The following is a 7,438-nucleotide window of genomic DNA, read 5'->3' on the forward strand; positions in this document are numbered from 1 at the left end:
CTGCACCGCATGATTGTGAAAGGAAGAGTGTGAGAGAATAAAGAAGGAAAAGCAAGCGAGGGGGAGCGAGAGAGGGAGAGGGAGCGAGAGGGGAAGGGAGAAGGAGGTGGGGTGAATATACGGATTAAATATGTTTAACTACCTACATTAATGAGATATCGCTCGCCTCACAACAAATCACCTACCTAGACCACCCAAAAGATTGATTTTTGGGGAGTGTTGGAAAATTAAAGAGAAGCGCTCGCAGTCGTTAATTTCGAAATTTTAACGAGGCAGTTTTAGCCTTTTTAAATGTCAGGGTCGCTTTGGAAAACTGTAAAAGAACACGATTTAATTGCTACCAGTTTTAAAAGGTCCTATAAATGTAATTGGTATTTTAATACAAGTTATCAAATCATACAGCTTCTTACCCTAAACATATTTTAAAACAAACGAGGTAGTCATATTTAACATTTTAATGATCAATTTCCTTATTATTGATAAAGGTTTAACTATCACATGAAGGGAATTGCATTTGTAATAGCCCCAAAAAAGGCTGTAAACTCTTTAACAAACTATAAACCGCCATAAAGCGGGGGCTGGTGTTGTTGTTTATTCCGCACGACAGAAAAGCCGTTAGGGTTTTACGAGTTCGTTCCTCTACTGCTATAAAGCAGAGGTTTCGATTGGACCCGTCCGCATTACGGCGAGCTCCGGAGGTGTCAATATTGAATTAGAACGATGATAGTTTTTCATAGCTAACACCGACTTTTCGTGCCTCTCCCGCAGCCCCCCCCCGGACTCGCTGGAGATGGGGGGTGGCGAACCCCAAGGGTGGGGCGGCTTCTGGCACCCAGAGCAGAGCCCTGACGGGCAGGAGCCGATGGTGGGTCCCTACCTCGCCCCCTCCTCAAGAACTTCAATTGATTTCTTTTTTCCCCCCTCCCGCCGTCCGCGGGGGGTGGGCGAGGCGGAGGGGAGCGCGTTCCCTTTTATTGGCATTCGGGAACAACGGAGCAAACTTACCCCGAAGATGCCAACGCTGCATTTCTCCACCGCCTAAACACACAGGGGGTAGATTTTGAATTTCATTTATCGCAGTCAGCAAATATTACCCAGGCGTTATTTCAGCTAATAACGACACCCCCCCCAAGGCTGCTCGCGCCCCTCCAAGCCCCTCGCAATGCCGGCTGTATTTTCCAACCCTTCACCCCTCGATAAGACCCAAAGACTCTCTTTTAAACCTCTGTTATCACTAGTATTTTCTCCCCTTTGCCCGGGGTAGATTTCTGCCGCTTCCCATCGCATCCGTCTGCGCGGTTTTGGCAGGAGAAAGGTGAATTAAAGGCGGTTTCGCTCCCGCCTGCCTTCAACTGAGGGACGATTTTCAACCTCCACGACATGGAAAAGAGGGAAAAGTTGAAATGTTTCGGTTAGTTTGTCTTGCTAGGGCTTTGGTAAAAAAAAATAATAGTAATACTTGACTTAAAATTGGCAGTGGGAATAGGCAGGGAATGAAGAAAGGCAGAAAGAAAGAGAGAGAGAAAGAAAGACAGAAAGAAAACAAAGATAGTAACGGAATAAAACTTTAAAACCATCCTTAGAGAAATAATTTAAGTAAATGCGTTTCCTTTATTTTGTGTAGGGATAATTTCAGTCGAGCCTAAGAGCCTTTTCAAGTAATTATTGTTGTTGGAGTACTTGCAGTGGTATAATTAAGGCTTCCCCCCCCCCGCCCCGTAAAAGACAAGTTAACATTTTATTTTTCTCAACACTTTTATTGTCGATTGAGCAGGTTTTGGTTTCATCTCCGAACATAAAACCCCAGAAATGGTGCACAGAAGTATCCAGAGCTTCGCAGCCCGGCGTGGGGCTGCTCGGCGCTGGGATTTTCAAGAAAGCAAAAATAATAATAATAATTTAAAAAAAAGGAATCGACTGAAGTATTTTTAGAAAAGAAGCTATCTTCTTCTAGGTGTATTTCGAGGCGTGCTCCCATCTCCTGAAGTTTCTCAAGTGAAAGCCGGCAGGAATTCCCGCCCGTCCGTGGACCCCAGGAAGGCGGAGGGAAGTTGTTCTGGGAAGTTAACATTTTTATCAAGTGCAGTAGAATTTTATGGTCGTGATGTGATGGTAACTCACCGATGCACCAGAAATCAATGGCTGATCTTAAATCATTCCTCTACTGTACTCAGATTCCCGATGAAAGGGAAATGTTTCTATTATAAGAAAAAACAAGCGTGGATGTGTGTGTGTCTGCGAGAGAAGATAATTTATAAATACCCAGTGGAGGAAAGATTTATTAGGAATTCACAAGGAAAAAAAAAAAAAAAAAAGAACCCCAAACCCTTTCCTAGGTGAACCTTAACTTTTCACTGCTCTGCATTTTACCGAACGCAAAGGGCGGGGGATTTCTTTCTTTTCCCCCTCTATCCCTGTTTACATTTGTATTTCATTTTATAGCAGTCAAACAGAGTCTTGAGATGCTTAAACTTTGCCTCTTAAAACAACACCTCTCATCCTGTTCTGCTGTGTCTATCGCTTCATCTGTTACCTCCTCCCCCAGAATGCTGCTTATCGGGGAGCGGGCGTATTTTCTGGTGTGACTTCGGAGGAACGTTTATTCAGCAAAATACCTGTTTGTACCAAGCCGAGAGAAAGCCTGCAGTGAAACCGGTGCGGAGCACCACTACAGAAACCATTGCCACCATTCCTTCCTGCCCTATTTGTAGCTGAAGGACAGGAACGGCCGAATAATTTTTGTCTCGTCGTTTTGAAGAAACAAAGGCCAAAATAAAAGTGAACTAACGGAGGTGAAAGTTGACATTTCTGCTGCTACTGCGTCAGTGGGGTATTTATACGTATCACAAAACGCGGGCACTTAACAGCGTTCCGGATTCAGTTACCATTTGGTAGCATTTAAAAATATTTCCCATAATATGAAGTGCAGACCTTGGGCAGAGAGCAGAAGCCTTTCCAAAAGACGGAGCAACTACACCAAACCCCACCGGTTCCCCTTCCAAAAAGCATACATGAGGGGGGGCCCCGGAATTTTATTTTATTTTTTTTTTTCCCGGCGACGGCTGTGAATGTAAACCAGATAAAATAAGGAGCCGGGAAAGCGCAGATCGTCCTAACGGCTGAGGGAAAGAGCCCGGGGGGAAAAGTCCTGATCCTGTGTGCTCCTGTCTCCCCGAAATCTGGGAGCCGCTCCCTTTTCCAGCCCTGCCCGCCTCAACCCCTGCCTTGGGGAGAATTAAGCTGTCCCCCCGCTCCCCCCCACCTCGCAGGAGGTAAAATCCGATGTGTTTTTCTCCCCTTTAAATGATAATTTTAAATAGACGCCTGCCCCACCTCTCACCGCATCCCAGCGCAGCCCCAGATTAACTCCCCCTTCCCCCCCCCAGCCTCACAGAATTTACCCTCGCGGGGAAAAATAGATGTAAGGGGTAAAATGGCCAAAATAGCTATAATTAACCCTCTGGTTTACGCCTCGGGATTATTCACACCCGCCAGCAAACCGCCCGCTCGCCGCCGCTAATGAAATCAAGGTGTTACGCGGAGCCCCGCGGCCGAGCGCGGGAGGCGCGCGTCTAGCGTGGAGCAAGGGCGCCACCTCGCGGCCCGGAGCGGCGCCGCAGCCTCCGCCGGGAGGGGGAGAGTTCCCTTTTTTTTGGGGGGAGGGGGGGGCAGAAAAAAGCGGGGTCCCGGCTGGGAGCTGGGGAACTAAAAGCAGCCAAAAGCGCGGGGAGGGGAGGGAGAAAAAAAGAGGGAGAAAAGGGAAAATGGCGTTGTTCCTCCTCGCCCCCCTGCGCTGGAGCTTTTCCGCGCAGCACCCGACCCTCTACCCGGCAATAAAAGAGGGGAAAATGGGTTTGCTTTTGAAAACCGCTATTGTTTCAAATTCCGAGACTAAACAATCGGTCATTCTGCTCTGGAGGGGGAAGGCCAGAGCTGGAAACCGATAAAGAGCTTCCCAAGCCCAGACGTCTCGCCAGAACTTGGAGTGTGGGGGTGTGGGGGTGCCTCTGTGTGTGTGTTGTTGTTGTTGTTGTGTGCAGGGCTCAGCATTCTGGCAGCCTGGAATTGCTTTAAAGGAAGAAGAAAAAAAGGGGGTGGGGAAAAAAAAAAAAAAAGAAGAAGAAGAAGAAGAAAAAAAGAACAAAGGGAATCATCCAGAGCGCTGGATTTTCACGGCATCTGCAAGAGAAGAATAAATTAGCCAGAGTCCCTCCCCACCTTTTCTCTCCCTCTCCCCCCACCCCGCTTTATTTTTTAAATACCCCCTTCCTTAGGGGAAAAAAAAAAAAAAAAAAAAAAGAGGGAAACTTTGTATGTGACTGAAGCAGAAATAAGAGCATTTACACGTTGGGTTTCCCCACATTCCCAAGTCGTTGTAGTAATTTAGGAGTTCCTGAAAGTTTTCTTGCACTGTTTGCTTTACAGCCGTTTAGTTCCTTAACCTTCAGAAATTTATACCCTATAAAGTTTTATAGCGGTCATATTCTTTTATTGCAGCACACTGCACTGAATTTTCCTTTTTTTTATGACAAGTTACTTCCCTTTCTCTCTCTTCTCTCAGTAAGCTCCAAATATCTTTCTTCTTCTTTTGTTTTCTTTTCAGAGCTGCCCCAAAGAAAGGATTTTTTTAAGAAGTGAAATATTGCCCTTTAGAGCGCCCATTATGTTAAAAATTAGGGGAAAGAGATCCTTGGTTATATTTCTCACTACCTGCTTCCTGCAGGGCTGAGCAGGTCTTAGGGTTTGTTTGCGTTTTAAATACAGAGCTAGAAACACTTCCCAAGCGCTTGTGTTTCTTCATGAGCGATAAAATGTCAAACGAATTTAGAGACGGGATTATAGGAACCGCTCCTCCAGCCCTGGGAAAAAGGACCCGCGTGTCAAATCCGCGGGGCTGCGGGCAGGGAAAGCGGGCTGGGGTCTCTCGCTGTTTGCTTTGGGTTCCTAATTTTTCTTTAGCAGCGTTTTCCTTGGGCGGTTGGGGGGAATAAACCGAAGAAAGTCAAATAAAGCCCGTCCACTCCGCGCCTTTGCTTCTGGTCCCCGAAGGCTGGTGCGGGAATGTGAAGATGAAGCCCTCAAAGCCAAACAAACAAACCGGCCAGCAACCCCCGGTAGATGTAACCAGAGATTAACGATCTCCCACTGAAAAATAAAAACTACTTAGAAACGCAGCAAGTCTGCATGGGACCAAGTAAGCACTTGCTGCACCGGGGAGGAATTATTATTTCCACGTGTCTCTGGACATTTTTTTTTTTTTAACCTAAGCAAAAATTGATTCTTATCATACCCTTAACGAGCCACTAAAGAACGCAGGCAAACACCACGCAAATATTTCTGAAATTTTAGATGAAGCAGTATAACACAATGACATATAGGTGCTGTTGTTCTAAAATCGATTTTTATTCTGGAGCATTAAACATCTCTGGAAAATACATCCGGGCTGATGCTACAGAAGACAGTTTTTCCAACATCTTTTAAGTAAGCATATTTCCTAATAAAATGAACTAACATTTTAAATTCTATTTAAAAAGAACCTTATATTGTCGTCTTAAAAATATCCGCTCTTTACCACAATTCTAAGGAAAGTGAAAACCGTTTCTAAATCCCAGTGGCCGATGGGTTGCAAACATCAATTCAGTCACGGATACGCTTCGGAAAAATATCGCAACGAGGATTTAGGCAAGTCCAGACTCAGTTGGAGACACGAGGAACGTATCAATTCAGCATGAAGCAGCTTTGAAACGCAGCCATCCTTGAGAAGAATCGAACAAGGCTGAAAAATTGGACTGCCCAGCTTAAACATAGCTCATCTTTCTCAACCCAGTACCTTTATTTTTTAATAAATCCGGATTTGGAGAAATGATCCTGCTGCCACCAACTTTTGTGCCTCGGCTCAAAATGTCCCCGAAACAGCTTTTCTTTACTGAGTTTCGAGGAAGGAGATGAGGGGATCTGACACGGGGTGAAGTTTGGTTACATTTCACTCCCTCCGGCAACAGAACAGTTAAATTTTGAAGCCCCCAAGGAGCTAGTTCATGATGGAAAGTTTTACATGAGAAAGTCTGGGCATTAAAAAAAAAAAAGCAAAAAACCAAAAAACCAACCCAAAAACTTTCTGAGGGATGGTCTGAAACACTTCAGGTCTGGTTTCTGGTCGTGTGGGAGATTTTTTTTTTTTTTTTTTTTTGCCCCTTTCAAGAGGAATGGAAGTGGTGGAAATTTCAGCGCACCCAGGGGCAGCGCCTTGATTCTTATCTCTGGATCATGGGGGGGGGGGGGGGGGAGAAGCAGGAACACTTTCCAAAACCGCAAATCTGCCTATCGCTTCTTCCCGGAGCAATCTCGGTTCAGCAGATACAAGTGGTCTCACAAAACCTGGCGCTAAGGACACCCAAGTTAGTCGCTTCTGAAATCAGATTTGCAGCGGTTCCTCCCGAGATACAGTGGAAATACATTTCTTTTCTCTATTTGATTTTCCTCCACCCTTTTAAAACAAGCCACCTCACTCTCGCCTTGTTCCTAGAAAGCCTCCTGGCAACTAAATATACAAATTTGCACACGAAGAAAACGAGAGAGGTTTATTTCGATATTTTCCATCCACTAGCAACTGCAGAACTCTTCGCATAGTTAAAAAGCCACAGTAGAAACAGAAAACGAGCTTCAACATTCACAGAAACACAACCACGAACACAGTTTACAATACCCACCATATAATCAACTGGTACTAACCCCCCCCCGGACCCCCCCCCGCCCCGGTGCCCCCCCCCTTCCCAAAACAAAGTGAAGTCTTACAGAGATAAAGGGAACCCAGTCCCGCCCGGGCGGGCTGGAGAAACCTCCGGCGGATCTGTCAGATGGGAAACCAGCTCCGGCCGGCGAGCCAGGAGAGCAGCAAGGGCTAGACGTGTTACTCTAAAGCCTTCTTCGGGATGAGGATGGGGGGGCAGGCAGCGCGGGGCCGCCGCGTCCCCCCCGCTGCCACCCGCGGGACCGGGCTCCTTCCCCGGGGAGGCGGCGGGCCCCGGCCCCGGCCTGGCACCGGGCCCCGGAGGGAAGCGGGTGGCAGCGGGAAAACACGCCGGGAGCTCGCTTCAGGCAGGAAAAAAAACCCCCAAACCCCCACCCCAACAAAACCCCAGCGACATTCAAGTATTAAAAGCGTCTCAGCGGACAGGAGGGGGAAGAAACACGCACAGGCTGGGGCTGGCACTTTATCTCTGCAACAGCCTACTGCTTTAGGAAAAGTCAATTCACAATAAATTATAAATATGCTAGCACTAAGAACACAACCTTCCCCTCCCTTATAGCTCTACTAAGGTAGTTTTTTAACTAGAAAATCCCATTCTTCCTCTCCTCTAAAAGTTAGGAATAAGTTGGCAGGGGTTCTTCCGCCCCTTTTTCTCCTAAATAATTTACAATGCGGCTCTGAGAGTGC

This window comes from Gavia stellata, chromosome 28 (genome assembly GCF_030936135.1).
Source record: "Gavia stellata isolate bGavSte3 chromosome 28, bGavSte3.hap2, whole genome shotgun sequence".
NCBI lineage: Eukaryota > Metazoa > Chordata > Aves > Gaviiformes > Gaviidae > Gavia > Gavia stellata.